Consider the following 17222-nt stretch of genomic DNA (forward strand, 5'->3'; position numbering starts at 1 on the left):
AGATAGAAACTGTTGAAAAGTGGGAAACCCCGAAAACTCCGAAACACATACGCCAGTTTTTAGGACTAGCTGGTTACTACAGAAGGTTCATCCAAGACTTTTCCAGAATAGCAAAACCCTTGACTGCATTAACGCATAAAGGGAAGAAATTTGAATGGAATGATGAACAAGAGAAAGCGTTTCAGTTATTGAAGAAAAAGCTAACTACGGCACCTATATTGTCATTGCCTGAAGGGAATGATGATTTTGTGATTTATTGTGACGCATCAAAGCAAGGTCTCAGTTGTGTATTAATGCAACGAACGAAGGTGATTGCTTATGCGTCTAGACAATTGAAGATTCACGAACAAAATTATACGACGCATGATTTGGAATTAGGCGCGGTTGTTTTTGCATTAAAGACTTGGAGGCACTACTTATATGGGGTCAAAAGTATTATATATACCGACCACAAAAGTCTTCAACACATATTTAATCAGAAACAACTGAATATGAGGCAGCGTAGGTGGATTGAATTATTGAATGATTACGATTTTGAGATTCGTTACCACCCGGGGAAGGCAAATGTGGTAGCCGATGCCTTGAGCAGGAAGGACAGAGAACCCATTCGAGTAAAATCTATGAATATAATGATTCATAATAACATTACTACTCAAATAAAGGAGGCGCAACAAGGAGTTTTAAAAGAGGGAAATTTAAAGGATGAAATACCCAAAGGATCGGAGAAGCATCTTAATATTCGGGAAGACGGAACCCGGTATAGGGCTGAAAGGATTTGGGTACCAAAATTTGGAGATATGAGAGAAATGGTACTTAGAGAAGCTCATAAAACCAGATACTCAATACATCCTGGAACGGGGAAGATGTACAAGGATCTCAAGAAACATTTTTGGTGGCCGGGTATGAAAGCCGATGTTGCTAAATATGTAGGAGAATGTTTGACGTGTTCTAAGGTCAAAGCTGAGCATCAGAAACCATCAGGTCTACTTCAACAACCCGAAATCCCGGAATGGAAATGGGAAAACATTACCATGGATTTCATCACTAAATTGCCAAGGACTGCAAGTGGTTTTGATACTATTTGGGTAATAGTTGATCGTCTCACCAAATCAGCACACTTCCTGCCAATAAGAGAATATGACAAGATGGAGAAGTTAGCACGACTGTATTTGAAGGAAGTCGTCTCCAGACATGGAATACCAATCTCTATTATCTCTGATAGGGATGGCAGATTTATTTCAAGATTCTGGCAGACATTACAGCAAGCATTAGGAACTCGTCTAGACATGAGTACTGCCTATCATCCACAAACTGATGGGCAGAGCGAAAGGACGATACAAACGCTTGAAGACATGCTACGAGCATGTGTTATTGATTTCGGAAACAGTTGGGATCGACATCTACCGTTAGCAGAATTTTCCTACAACAACAGCTACCATTCAAGCATTGAGATGGCGCCGTTTGAAGCACTTTATGGTAGAAAGTGCAGGTCTCCGATTTGTTGGAGTGAGGTGGGGGATAGACAGATTACGGGTCCGGAGATTATACAAGAAACTACCGAGAAGATCATCCAAATTCAACAACGGTTGAAAACCGCCCAAAGTCGACAAAAGAGCTACGCTGACATTAAAAGAAAAGATATAGAATTTGAAATTGGAGAGATGGTCATGCTTAAAGTTTCACCTTGGAAAGGCGTTGTTCGATTTGGTAAACGAGGGAAATTAAATCCAAGGTATATTGGACCATTCAAGATTATTGATCGTGTCGGACCAGTAGCTTACCGACTTGAGTTACCTCAACAACTCGCGGCTGTACATAACACTTTCCACGTCTCGAATTTGAAGAAATGTTTTGCTAAAGAAGATCTCACTATTCCGTTAGATGAAATCCAAATCAACGAAAAACTCCAATTCATCGAAGAACCCGTCGAAATAATGGATCGTGAGGTTAAAAGACTTAAGCAAAACAAGATACCAATTGTTAAGGTTCGATGGAATGCTCGTAGAGGACCCGAGTTCACCTGGGAGCGTGAAGATCAGATGAAGAAGAAATACCCGCATCTATTTCCAGAAGATTCGTCAACACCTTCAACAGCTTAAAATTTCGGGACGAAATTTATTTAACGGGTAGGTACTGTAGTGACCCGAACTTTTCCATGTTTATATATATTAATTGAGATTGATGTTTACATGATTAAATGTTTCCAACATGTTAAGCAATCAAACTTGTTAAGACTTGATTAATTGAAATAGGTTTCATATAGACAATTGACCACCCAAGTTGACCGGTGATTCACGAACGTTAAAACTTGTAAAAAAAACTATATGATGACATATATATGGTTATATATATAGTTAACATGATATTATGATAAGTAAACATATCATTAATTATATTAACAATGAACTACATATGTAAAAACAAGACTACTAACTTAATGATTTTGAAACGAGACATATATGTAACGTTTATCGTTGTAACGACATTTAATGTATATATATCATATTAAGAGATATTCGTACATCATAATATCATGATAATATAATAATTTAAAATCTCTTTTGTTATTATAAACATTGGGTTAACAACATTTAACAAGATCGTTAACCTAAAGGTTTCAAAACAACACTTACATGTAACGACTAACGATGACTTAACGACTCAGTTAAAATGTATATACATGTAGTGTTTTAATATGTATTTATACACTTTTGAAAGACTTCAATACACTTATCAAAATACTTCTACTTAACAAAAATGCTTACAATTACATTCTCGTTCAGTTTCATCAACAATTCTACTCGTATGCACCCGTATTCGTACTCGTACAATACACAGCTTTTAGATGTATGTACTATTGGTATATACACTCCAATGATCAGCTCTTAGCAGCCCATGTGAGTCACCTAACACATGTGGGAACCATCATTTGGCAACTAGCATGAAATATCTCATAAGATTACAAAAATATGAGTAATCATTCATGACTTATTTACATGAAAACAAAATTACATATCCTTTATATCTAATCCATACACCAACGACCAAAAACACCTACAAACACTTTCATTCTTCAATTTTCTTCATCTAATTGAACTCTCTCAAGTTCTATCTTCAAGTTCTAAGTGTTCTTCATAAATTCCAAAAGTTCTAGTTTCATAAAATCAAGAATACTTTCAAGTTTGCTAGCTCACTTCCAATCTTGTAAGGTGATCATCCAACCTCAAGAAATCTTTGTTTCTTACAGTAGGTTATCATTCTAATACAAGGTAATAATCATATTCAAACTTTGGTTCAATTTCTATAACTATAACAATCTTATTTCAAGTGATGATCTTACTTGAACTTGTTTTCGTGTCATGATTTTGCTTCAAGAACTTTGAGCCATCCAAGGATCCATTGAAGCTAGATCCATTTTTCTCTTTTCCAGTAGGTTCATCCAAGGAACTTAAGGTAGTAATGATGTTCATAACATCATTCGATTCATACATATAAAGCTATCTTATTCGAAGGTTTAAACTTGTAATCACTAGAACATAGTTTAGTTAATTCTAAACTTGTTCGCAAACAAAAGTTAATCCTTCTAACTTGACTTTTAAAATCAACTAAACACATGTTCTATATCTATATGATATGCTAACTTAATGATTTAAAACCTGGAAACACGAAAAACACCGTAAAACCGGATTTACGCCGTCGTAGTAACACCGCGGGCTGTTTTGGGTTAGTTAATTAAAAACTATGATAAACTTTGATTTAAAAGTTGTTATTCTGAGAAAATGATTTTTATTATGAACATGAAACTATATCCAAAAATTATGGTTAAACTCAAAGTGGAAGTATGTTTTCTAAAATGGTCATCTAGACGTCGTTCTTTCGACTGAAATGACTACCTTTACAAAAACGACTTGTAACTTATTTTTCCGACTAGAAACCTATACTTTTTTTGTTTAGATTCATAAAATAGAGTTCAATATGAAACCATAGCAATTTGATTCACTCAAAACGGATTTAAAATGAAGAAGTTATGGGTAAAACAAGATTGGATAATTTTTCTCATTTTAGCTACGTGAAAATTGGTAACAAATCTATTCCAACCATAACTTAATCAACTTGTATTATATATTATGTAATCTTGAGATACCATAGACACGTATACAATGTTTCGACCTATCATGTCGACACATCTATATATATTTCGGAACAACCATAGACACTCTATATGTGAATGTTGGAGTTAGCTATACAGGGTTGAGGTTGATTCCAAAATATATATAGTTTGAGTTGTGATCAATACTGAGATACGTATACACTGGGTCGTGGATTGATTCAAGATAATATTTATCGATTTATTTCTGTACATCTAACTGTGGACAACTAGTTGTAGGTTACTAACGAGGACAGCTGACTTAATAAACTTAAAACATCAAAATATATTAAAAGTGTTGTAAATATATTTTGAACATACTTTGATATATATGTATATATTGTTATAGGTTCGTGAATCAACCAGTGGCCAAGTCTTACTTCCCGACGAAGTAAAAATTTGTGAAAGTGAGTTATAGTCCCACTTTTAAAATCTAATATTTTTGGGATGAGAATACATGCAGGTTTTATAAATGATTTACAAAATAGACACAAGTACGTGAAACTACATTCTATGGTTGAATTATCGAAATCGAATATGCCCCTTTTTATTAAGTCTGGTAATCTAAGAATTAGGGAACAGACACCCTAATTGACGCGAATCCTAAAGATAGATCTATTGGGCCTAACAAACCCCATCCAAAGTACCGGATGCTTTAGTACTTCGAAATTTATATCATATCCGAAGGGTGTCCCGGAATGATGGGGATATTCTTATATATGCATCTTGTTATTGTCGGTTACCAGGTGTTCACCATATGAATGATTTTTATCTCTATGTATGGGATGTGTATTGAAATATGAAATCTTGTGGTCTATTGTTACGATTTGATATATATAGGTTAAACCTATAACTCACCAACATTTTTGTTGACGTTTAAAGCATGTTTATTCTCAGGTGAATATTAAAAGCTTCCGCTGTTGCATACTAAAATAAGGACAAGATTTGGAGTCCATGCTTGTATGATATTGTGTAAAAACTGCATTCAAGAAACTTATTTTGTTGTAACATATTTGTATTGTAAACCATTATGTAATGGTCGTGTGTAAACAGGATATTTTAGATTATCATTATTTGATAATCTACGTAAAGCTTTTTAAACCTTTATTGATGAAATAAAGGTTATGGTTTGTTTTAAAATGAATGCAGTCTTTGAAAAACGTCTCATATAGAGGTCAAAACCTCGCAACGAAATCAATTAATATGGAACGTTTTTAATCAATAAGAACGGGACATTTCAGTTGGTATCCGAGCGTTGGTCTTAGAGAATCAGAAAATTTGCATTAGTGTGTCTTATCGAGTTTGTTAGGATGCATTAGTGAGTCTGGACTTCGACCGTGTTTTCTTTAAAAATGATTGCTTAACATTTTAGTTGGAAACTATATATTTTTAACATATGAATATTATGTGATATATTAATCTCTTAACGTGTTTGATATTATGTGATAGATGTCTACCTCTAGAACAAGTCCCATTGACTCACCTAATAATAATGAAGAGTCAAATGTAAATTGGAATGATTTGTGGACTGATTCACAAGTTCCCGAAGAGGAACCGGAAGAAGAGTCGGAACCGGAAGAAGAATCGGAACCGGAAGAAGAATCGGAACCGGATGAAGAAATAGAACCGGTGGGGGAAATAATAAAACGGTTAAGTAAAAGAAAATCCTCAACCAACCGACCAAAGTTAATTATGGTCAATGGTGTTTCCGCCAAGGAAGCAAAATATTGGGAGGATTACCAATTCTCCGATGAATCGGATTCCGACGAGAATTCCGATGATGTTATAGAAATTACCCCAACTGAATTTAAAAAGGCAAAAGAAAATAATAAGGGAAAGGGCATAAAAATAGAGAAATCTAATTCCAACCCCGATGAACTTTATATGTATCGTCAACCCCCGAAGTCCTTAAGTTGTAACAATGACCCGGGAACCTCTAAACCACCAGGTTTTTCTATAACTCACCAACATATGAAATCTTGTGGTCTATTGTTACGATTTGATATATATAGGTTAAACCTATAACTCACCAACATTTTTGTTGACGTTTAAAGCATGTTTATTCTCAGGTGAATATTAAAAGCTTCCGCTGTTGCATACTAAAATAAGGACAAGATTTGGAGTCCATGCTTGTATGATATTGTGTAAAAACTGCATTCAAGAAACTTATTTTGTTGTAACATATTTGTATTGTAAACCATTATGTAATGGTCGTGTGTAAACAGGATATTTTAGATTATCATTATTTGATAATCTACGTAAAGCTTTTTAAACCTTTATTGATGAAATAAAGGTTATGGTTTGTTTTAAAATGAATGCAGTCTTTGAAAAACGTCTCATATAGAGGTCAAAACCTCGCAACGAAATCAATTAATATGGAACGTTTTTAATCAATAAGAACGGGACATTTCATGTACCAGCCAGCTTGGATAGACAAAGTTGATGTTTTGAGTGTGGATAGTCCTTGTGACTTAAAAGTGAAGCAAGGATAGCCCAGTTCACTAACACTGTTAACTTTTTCCGTTAAAACTGAATCATGTGTCTAGCATGTGAGGGTATTTTTGGTATATTTGCCTTTTTCTTCATCTTCTTCAATAAAAATCTGTGAATATTTTATTGAATATGATTATATTATTTTAAGGGAGGTGATGATGTGATATTTCCACCATCCCCATTACTCCATCTACCAAACTTCTACATCATTTTCCAAAATTCCGTTCTAACTAAATTTATTTACGGAGTACATGGCAAAACACCTTTTCCTGCAGTTATGTTTGCCTCTGAGTCAACCAAGACAAATTCACTTTCATTTCCATTCTCAACTTTACATATTCAATTTCTTATACTGTTGTATTTATAACCAATTTAACTGAAGGGAGTAGTAAACAATTGGTGAAATTTAAGTTAAGGAAATTAAAGAATTGATGACTTTTTTTTTCTTAACAATGGTGGGTTTTAGCCCATCATTTTTTCATCTGCCATTTGATATTCAATAAGATTTTTCCCTTCATCATAATTATGTTGCTGGTTAATATTCAACGTCATCATCATATCCCTAAAACAAGAAATAAAATCATACTCTAAAAATTTAAACAATAATAAATTAATCACATACAGTGGCGGATATTACCTAGTGATATCTCCAAATTCTTCAAAATTCTATCAATCTTCCTTTCGAAAAATTCATCTCTCACTTTGTGGATTAAACTTCAATATGAGCACGGATTCGAGTTCACGAGCCTAAACCTAACCTTCATCACCGTTCAGATCGAATCAATAACAACAATTCGAGTTTTTAAGCATTTTTATTCAAAAATTGATTTTAGTGGGTTTTGATTCCTGAATGTTTTAGCAAAATCTGAAAAAGTAGAAATGTCTACAATCATATAGTGATAATTTCTTCAAAATTTCAGAGATTAATTCGATCATTTGATGGGTGTCTGATCAGTTTTTTTTGTTCGAAAAATGTTGACCAAAATTGAATTGTTTATTTCGATTCCTTGCGTATTTCGAAAAACTAAAAACGTAGATGTGTTAGATTTGGTCTAACGCATCTTTCTACATAGTTTCATGTTTTAATTTTGTGTTTTTGGCCACTTCCGCCATTCCTCCGCCGTGAACCACCATAAAACCCACCGGAATCTGGAAAAACTGCTCATGGTGGTTTGAAGAAAATGGGAAAAACTGCTCATGGTTGTGTCTTTTAATTTTGTGTTTCGTATTTAATGTTTTTGTAGCTTTAATACGAGTAACAATTTGATTTTCATGATGAAAATTGATGATGATGATGATGAACAGAGTGTAGGAGGGTGATGATGATGAATAGAGATGATAATAATGATGAAGAGAGATGATGCATCCACATATTATAAATTAATATATTATTTTATTATAAATTATTATCAGAATGGTATTTAATTTAGATAAGAACAATTAGTTGATAAGAATGATAAATGACAAAAATACCCTCACATGCTTGGCACATGATTCAGTTTTAACGGAAAAAGTTAACAGTGTTAAGGCTTGGGCTATCCTTGCTCCACTTTTAAGTCACAAGGACTATCCACACTCAATACAGCAACTTTGACTATCCATGCTGGCTGGTACAAACCACCGGGACTATCCGCGCAATTTTCTCAACATTTAATAATGCAAATATAGTTTTCATTTAATATATAATCATGGAAAAGTTAGGGTCACTACAGATAATCAGGTAATTTTCGACACGAATTGATAAGCAAAACTTTTGACATGCAGCTAAGGTCGAAGTCCAGACTCATTAATGCATCCTAACAACTACTAGTTAGACACACTAATGCAAGTCCTGGTTAGCTAAGACCACCGCTCTGATACCAACTGTAGAGACCCGTCCTATTCCATAAGGACGAATACAATAACATATGGTTATATTGCGAGGTATTTGACTTCTAAATGATACATTTTACTAACATTGCATTCGTTTTTAAAATACAAACTTTCATCACATCGAAAGTTGACGGCATGCATACCATTTCATAATATATCCAACTATAAATGAATTAATAATATTCTTGATGAACTCAACGACTCGAATGCAACGTCTTTTGAAATATGCCATGAATGACTCCAAATAATATCTTTAAATTGAGCAAATGAACAGTGGAAGATTTTTTTCAATCCTGAGAATAAACATGCTTTAAAGTGTCAACCAAAAGGTTGTTGAGTTCATTAGTTTATCATAATCGATCATTTCCATAATTTTAATAGACCACAAGATTTCCTTTTTTCAATAATCATACACTCGCAAGTGTTTAAAATTCATTTATATGGATTGAACACCTGATAACCGACATTAACAAAATGCATCTAGAATATCCCCAAACATATAAACATCGAAGTACTAAAGCTGTTCAAATTCTCTGACTGGGGCGTGTCAAAGCCCATAGATCCATCTTTAGGATTTACGTCAATTGGTGGCAATTATAATAAACACCAATTCTTAGGCTACCAAGTTCAACAAGGGCGATATCCAGTATAACAATTCAACCATAGAATGTAGTTTCCATTACTTGTGTCTATTTTGCCAAATATTTATAAAAACAGCGCATGTATTCTCAGTCCCAAAAATATATATTGCAAAAGCATTTAAAAAGGGAGCAAATGAAACTCACAATACGATATTTTGTAGTAAAAATATGCATACGATGAAACTGAACAATGCAAGGTTGGCCTCGGATTCACGAACCTATATCATTTATATATATGTTAACACATATAATCGGAATCGCACAAATTGATATAATATATTTTCAGTTATATGTTATATATATTTATTTTATAAACTTATTAATATTTATACACATAGTTATATTAATCTATACATATTTGTAATTGGTATTATATCAAAACTCATTAATTTGTTATATGTAATATTAATATAGTTATGTAATATGTAGTTTTAATGTACAATATATTTATTTGTTAGAATGATAATTTTGATAATATTGATTTACTAATAATAATAATAATAATAATTTTATTAATAATGGTAGTACTAATAACAAAGATGAAAATGATAATTTTTAATAATAATGATACTAATAATGTTAATAATAATAATAATAAAAATTTTATTAATCATTTTAATACTAATGATAATAATATTAGTTGTACGAATGATACTATTAATTATATTTTTAGTATTTGTAATAACCTAATAGCAATAATATTTAGTAATAACAATAATAATTATATTAAAAATGAGTAATAAGTAAACTACCTCAAAGAAATAGCCATTAAGAAAAATGCCCAAGTCCGGGTTTGAACCCGCGACATCCCGCTAATCCGATAACATCCTTAACCATTACTCCGTATCAGTTTTTCTATTATTATTAAGATTTTAATATCTTTTAAATTGATTTTCTATTTTGAATCATCATCAAAATACATCATCAACATCATAATTATTACTTCATCATCATAGTTATCTTCATTTTTACCCACGGTCATCATCATAGCAACATCATCATCATGAAATCATAACTATCATCTAACAAACTCATCATCATACATCATCATTATCTTTAACATCTTACGATCATCATGATCATTATATCATCATTATGATCATCGTAATCAATGAAATATCATCACCATTATCATTATCTCTAACTCCTCATCAATATATATATATATATATATATATATATATATATATATATATATATATATATATATATATATATATATGTGGTAACCCGAATAGGGAAAACCTTGCAACTTTATATATATATATATATATATATATATATATATATATATATATATATATATATATATATATATATATATATATATATATATATATACTTTTGGCCCAAGAATCCATTCGGCCCAAGCATACAGATAAGTTCACGACCCAAGTTTCAAGTTATCCTAAAACTAAATGGCCCAACATAATTGGCCCAGTTAACATCGAATCATAGCAGTCCAACAAGAAGTGGTTTAGTAACCCGATTAAATCATTTGATTAATTCATGTCGCGTTAATTAACAAAATAAAAGGAATTCAGTTGTCTTCGGTTTATAATTTTCATATGTCCTCATCTTCAATATACATATCATCACCTCATCGTTGATTTAGCTGAAAACGAGATAGAATAGAAAGATGGGAACCAACGAGCAGCCCAAAAACAAGGATCAAATAGAATTCTAGTGGGTTTTTAACCTGGCCCAACAGCAGCCCAATACGTTAAATATATGTAAACCCATTTACCAACCTAGATAACCCACTAATATTGTTGTGGCCTGTTCTATTTCCACCCTATGTTCGACCGAGAACAGAAACAGAATAAAGCGATGGTCAAACATGAGTGTGTCAATATCACTTTGTAAATTTATGTGATCCCTTTTGTCGGCCAAAAATTTCCACATGAAAGCTGTATTATAATATCTAATCAAGTGGATTATTTAATTTGTAAATGTCGGCCACAAGAGGAAGAAAAAAAATGTACGTGGGCTATAGAATCCAAGAAAATATCCCCAATCGTGAACCCTGTACTTCCTGTCAACATCATTATTACTTACATCATCACGGTTGTAGCTAGAATTTCCTTATATGCAGCCTACTTCGAACAGGTGCAGCAGAAAAAGAAAAGAAACAGAAGAAAATAGAAACATGATTTATGCAGGTTTTTCTTGGTGATTTTTGATTGTAGGTTGTGGTGATTGAAGGGGGATTGTGCTGATGATAGGAGGTGGTTTTGGTTGATTGTAGTCGTTGGTGTTTTTAGAGGGTTTAGTTATAACTTCATAAAAAAAACGTTCATGGAGATAAGAGGTGGGTTTTGGGTTTTAGGTTACAATCGAGCAACAACAATAGTAGCATCCTTCTTATTATTGTAGTAACCAAATTGATAATGATTGGTTTGATGGTTAAGTCGAATAGGTCAAATACAGAAATAAATAACAGCTTACTTGATTTATATATCGAGTTTGAATAAAGTTGTTGATCACTAAAGCAGAAAGGTTTGAGCAGAAGTTTGGTGTCGACTTGGTGATGTCATCGGTTTAAAAGGAAACAAGAAAGAAGTTGGTGATGATAGTTGTGTGATAGTAGTTCGAAGGTGGTGGCGGTTTGGGTTCAATCGATTCAAAACAAAATTAGAGAGAGAGAATGAGATAGTAGGGTATTCTTGGTGGTGTTCGATATAGGTTAAAGTGGGTTTCAAGAGATTAGTGAAAGTGGTGATGACGGTTGTCGGATAAACAAGAAAACACGAGGGTTTCAAAGTTGATCAGGAACAAGAACCATAATGATTGTTGTAGCTGCAAAAGGAGATCATAGGTGGTTATGGGTGATAGTTGCCGAGTGTTCAAGAGTGTTTAATGTTAGTGTATAAGTGTTTTCTTCTATATGAATTGAAAGTATATATCTATATAGATAGAAAGAATGGTAGATATATAATATATGTATTTTTAGTTAGTGCCACAGAAGTTGAAACAGTAATATGTAGGAATCTATTCAATTAAACATGTAATCCCACAGTAGATGTTGTTATGTCATAATACGTTCTTAAGAATAAAAGTCTATTATATCTAAAAACGTTTTCGTTTAAGAAAGTAACATCATATAAGAATCATAACAGGTTTCAAGTTTTAACTTCTAGTTTATTCAAGACTCGTAGGATTAAGTCTAAAGGAAAATCAAACATATGAAATCATCTTATCATGACAAATGGTTTTATCTTGCCGACGAATATTATCTCAATTATTTACTCTTCATGATAAAATATTATTAAAGCCTAGTAATTAACCTATCAATAGTCATGAGAAAATTATTGTAAGGCATGTATTGAAAATCAAACAGGAGTCTCCACTAACCCTTGTCTAGTTCCCGTTAATTGACACTTTTGTTCTTACTTGTAATTCACTTTACCAATTATTCCGAATACCGTTAAAAAGGAAAGGTTTCCTAAATCAAAGTGGACCTCTTAACAGAGACTTGTAATTATACAATGTATCTGATAAATCAATCATTTGATATTATCTTCTAATTCCATCTATAATCATATTGAAACAAATACGTTCATGTAAAGTATTATACGTTTAGTACTTTGTTAATGTTTCAAGTTATAATATATGCACATATACATATAATCATATCCATTCATTTAATGGTTTATGAATCGTCGAAATTTGGTCGAGGTTTAAATGAATGTATGAACACAGTTTAAAATTCTTGAGATTTAACTTAACAAACTTTGCTTATCATGTCAGAAACATATAAAGATTAAAGTTTAAATTTGGTCGGAAAAACTTAAGTGGAAGTTGAATCGGGTGATAGACTCATTAAGTGGAAGTTGAATCGGGTGATAGACTCGTTAAAAACATTCCACAATCGTGTAAATCACCTCTTTTAATTGCATTGCATTTAGGATTGTATGATATTCCTTTTGTTAGTTACATTTACATTTAGTTGTATTTCATGCATTTGGGTAAACTGAAAAATACCAAAAATAGTTTGTGAACGGGTCAAAATGGACTTAAAACTGAAAAATCGCATTCAGGTATAAGAGCGACGCTTTTGTCCTAGAAGCGGCGCTTTTGCTCGTAAAGAGCGACGCTTCTGTTTCAAAAAGCAACACTTTTGTTTGTGTTTTGGGACCAAAAATGGACAGTAGTCAAGAGCGACACTTTTGTCTACAAAAGCGACACTTTTTCTTTCCAGGAATGGCACTTTTGAATTAAAAGCGGCGCTCCTGGACCTGATTACTTAAACATTTTGCCGACCAAACAACTCACTTTTTCACCCACAACTCATCTATTCTCTCTAATAACGGCGTTCTCTCAACCCTAATCGACCCAAATCACCACCAAACTTCAAATTACTTGAATTTTCTTGCAAATCTTCTATCATTAACATGGGAAAAGTAAGAATCCATCACTTAAATTCAATCTTTAACATGATTCTTGTAATTTTTGCTAATTTTCTCTTTATGCTTAGTTTGTTGATTGTGCTTGATTAATGATGTTAATGGTCAAATTGTTGATGAATCTAGTTTACATAGATGTTTATTAACATGATTTGCATGATTATTTTACATCGATTTTGATTTTGAAATTCTAGGGTTTATCCCAATTTAGGGGTTTTTGATTCTGACCAAATTGAAGTGATAATTAATGTTGTTGATGCTTAATTGATAGGTTACCATGATTCTCTTTCTTTGAATCCATCTTTCATGCTTGTATGAATTAAAATTGTAAATTAGGGTTCATAAGTTTAGGGTTTGACTTGGTTTGACCAATCTAAGCATGTGATTAGTGATGATTGTACTTGTTTGCAGCCTATTAATGTTATAACATGAAGAATTGCCATAATTTGATGAATGCTCTTTGTCTTAACCAAATTTTGAATGAAGTAGACTTTGACTAGGGTTGAGTTTTTGCAATTGGTTCATGTTGACCATTTTTGACCGAGTGTAGCTTAATAGTTAATGATAATGCACGTTTAGCTTGTGATATTACATATAATTTGACAATTGATTGCATGAGCTAAATGTTACAATTTTTTTTGAAGAGTTAGAGATTGTGCTATAAAGATTATTCTTTGTTTGGTTTCATGCTTACCATGCACAATCGCAATTGTTTTAATCATGTATGATATCTACCTACATGATTTGCATGATGAAACTTGTTGTGAATTATTGGAATCAACTTAGAGATGATGAGTGAAACTTGAACGCAAATTGTTTATATGCTAACCTATACCTCTCCATAATGTTTTTCTTGCTTGTCTTGTTTTGTAAACCAATGAACCACAAAGAACACACGGTGCAACCAGAATTGGAAAAAGACAAAAGATGATTGGAGTAAAGGATAAAGGAAAACGACAAGAACCACCTCAACAAAATGTGAGGAGGAAGAAGAGACAATGATCCTTGAGGATATATAAAGGCTCTCAATAGACCCTTGGTTACAATAAGTCATAATGAATGAAAGCTATAGATCAGGCCTCGAATTAAGGCTTAAGGATGAATTTTACCAGGGAAAGTATATTGATTGGTCCCCCTTAGATGAAGCGGTTATGTGCTAAGAGTGTGAGAACCTGTTTAAGGTTGATTTCAAGGGTTTGGAACTTAGCCCTTGGATTACTCTTTTTAACTTGAATGTGCCGGTTTACGTTGTCCCCACTTTAGAGTTCACATCCACCTTAAGGGTCAACTTTAGGGTAGAATCAATTGACAACCCAACCTACATGCACTTTTACCTAGCGGGAAAACCCCGAAGCATGAGCATGCTTCAATTCATAAAGGCCTTAGGAATCTACCGCGAATTCAGGAACTGCACTGAAATCTTGTGGACCTATCTTTGTGTATACGAAATCCCCTCCACCAAGAATAGAGATTTTGAGTATCCTGGTGTTTGGCACCAAATTAGCATCTGACCATTTAGCCCAGGCAAGACCGTGGCCAATACTTTGAGAACCATACCACTTCAGGTCATAGCCAGTTTTGTTTCTAATACGGTGAACTACCGTTATCATAGCAATGAAAAAATGTCTTATTTGGACATTTGGCTTACCGACCGAATCTTCAACAAGGCCCATGTTCATGTCCCACACATACTAGCCGATTATCTATTCAACAAACACGGGAACAAGGGTAAAAAGGGAACGGTAGGTGATGTTTTTGTGACCCGGATAGGTAGGCAATTGGGGATTGATCTAGAGGGGTGTACGGCTAAGGTGATGGGTAAATTCACTTACGTAGATTATAAAGGGGGAAAGATTCTAAAGAGAGACCAAAACAAGGTGATGAGGACATGGTTCGATATTAGAAACCCGAATGTGGAGGAGGAAAATGAGGAAGAAGAGGAAGAGAGGGTAAGGAATGAATATGAGACAGGAAATATCGGGTCTAGTAGTGGGGCACCGGGGTCGGGAAGTGGTGTTCCGAGGGAATATGACCATTCTTGGTTTGCCAACCAATTTTCCCAACTTAATATTAATTAAGGCAACCAAGAATATGAGGCACGTTACAACTTTTTGGGCCTCTGAGTAGTATCTCAATGGCAAGTCCATTGTGATCAACTAAACCGCTCGATTCCAAACGCCCCGATACCATTTGCCCCCGTCTACAACCCATATGATTATGAGCACCCACGAAGCTAACCCCAAATCGACTATGATCAAAATGAAGCTTTTAGGAGAGCTCGAGAGTTTGATCATTTTGAAAGGTTGAGGAAACTACAACAATAAGAACAAGATGCATGGAATAGGCCACCCAACTATGATGACTATCCAAACCCGGACCAATCCGGGAGTTCCTACTACGATGGTTATAATTGGTGGTAACTTTAATTGTTATGCTCTCGCTCTTCTTATTGGTGGTTTAATTAAAACTCATGATTGTTAGTTTGTGAAACTTATTTTAAAAAAATAATTGGTTTGTAATAATGGAGGGCGGATGGTTTGGGAAGTTAAAACAATTTGATGTTGGTTGTGTTAATTTGGTTGCATGATGAAATGATTTAGCTTGTGGTTATTCATGGTTGATGGATGTTATTTATGTCTGGAGGGTATGTAATTCCCGGATAAAACAATGATGAATTTGAAATTTGCTTGTAATAATTTGACAATTGCTAGTATCGTAATGTTTATATTGTTCTTGTTATGCATATGGTGATTGATGAATATGTTGATTAATTCATTGGTTGTGCATTTGTTGTTGATGATCATTATTATCTTATGCTTGTTTGTTAAAGCATAGAGGCTATCAATTGCATGTAGATGCATTTGTGTATGCTTGTGGTATTTTTGCTTGTTGTGGATCTTAGTGGCAGGATAAACTTTGATGATTGATCCAAGCCTGGCATTAAGTACAGGTGTGACAACCCGGAAATTTCCGAAAAAATTTAAACTTAATCTTTATGTGTTTCCAACATGATAAGCAAAGTCTGTAATGTTAAATCTCAAGGATTTTAAACTGTGTTCATACATTCATTTAACCTCGACCAAATTTTGACGATTCACGAACCATTATTTAATTGGATATGAATATATATATAGGTATATGTATATATAATGGCTTGAGAATATTAACAAAGTATTAAACATATAATACTTTACATGAACGTATTTGTTTCAAAATATATTCATCAACGGAATTAAAAGATAATATCAAATCATTGATTTATCAGATACATTACGTTATGATTACGGGTCTCTGTTGAGAGGTCCACTTTGATTTAAGAAACCTTTTCTTTTTAACGGTATATGGAATAATTGGTAAAGTGATTTAAGTATCAATTAACGGGAATTAGACAAGGGTAAGTGGAGATTCCTGTTTGATTTTCAATTCATGCTTTACAATATTTTTCCTCGTGACTTTTGATACAGTAACTATTAGTTTTTCATAATATTTAATGTGAAAGTAAAGTTATGGAATATAGATCACTTAGAAAATAGATATCGACGTTTTACCTTAAAATGATTTCGTACGTTCATTTAACCTTTGGACTTTATCTCACGTTTCATCAGTTTTTAGTAATTTAAAAACTTGAAACCTATTATATATAATTTTACTTTTCAAAAATGA

Source organism: Rutidosis leptorrhynchoides, chromosome 5 (genome assembly GCF_046630445.1).
Source record: "Rutidosis leptorrhynchoides isolate AG116_Rl617_1_P2 chromosome 5, CSIRO_AGI_Rlap_v1, whole genome shotgun sequence".
NCBI classification, from domain to species: Eukaryota; Viridiplantae; Streptophyta; class Magnoliopsida; order Asterales; family Asteraceae; genus Rutidosis; species Rutidosis leptorrhynchoides.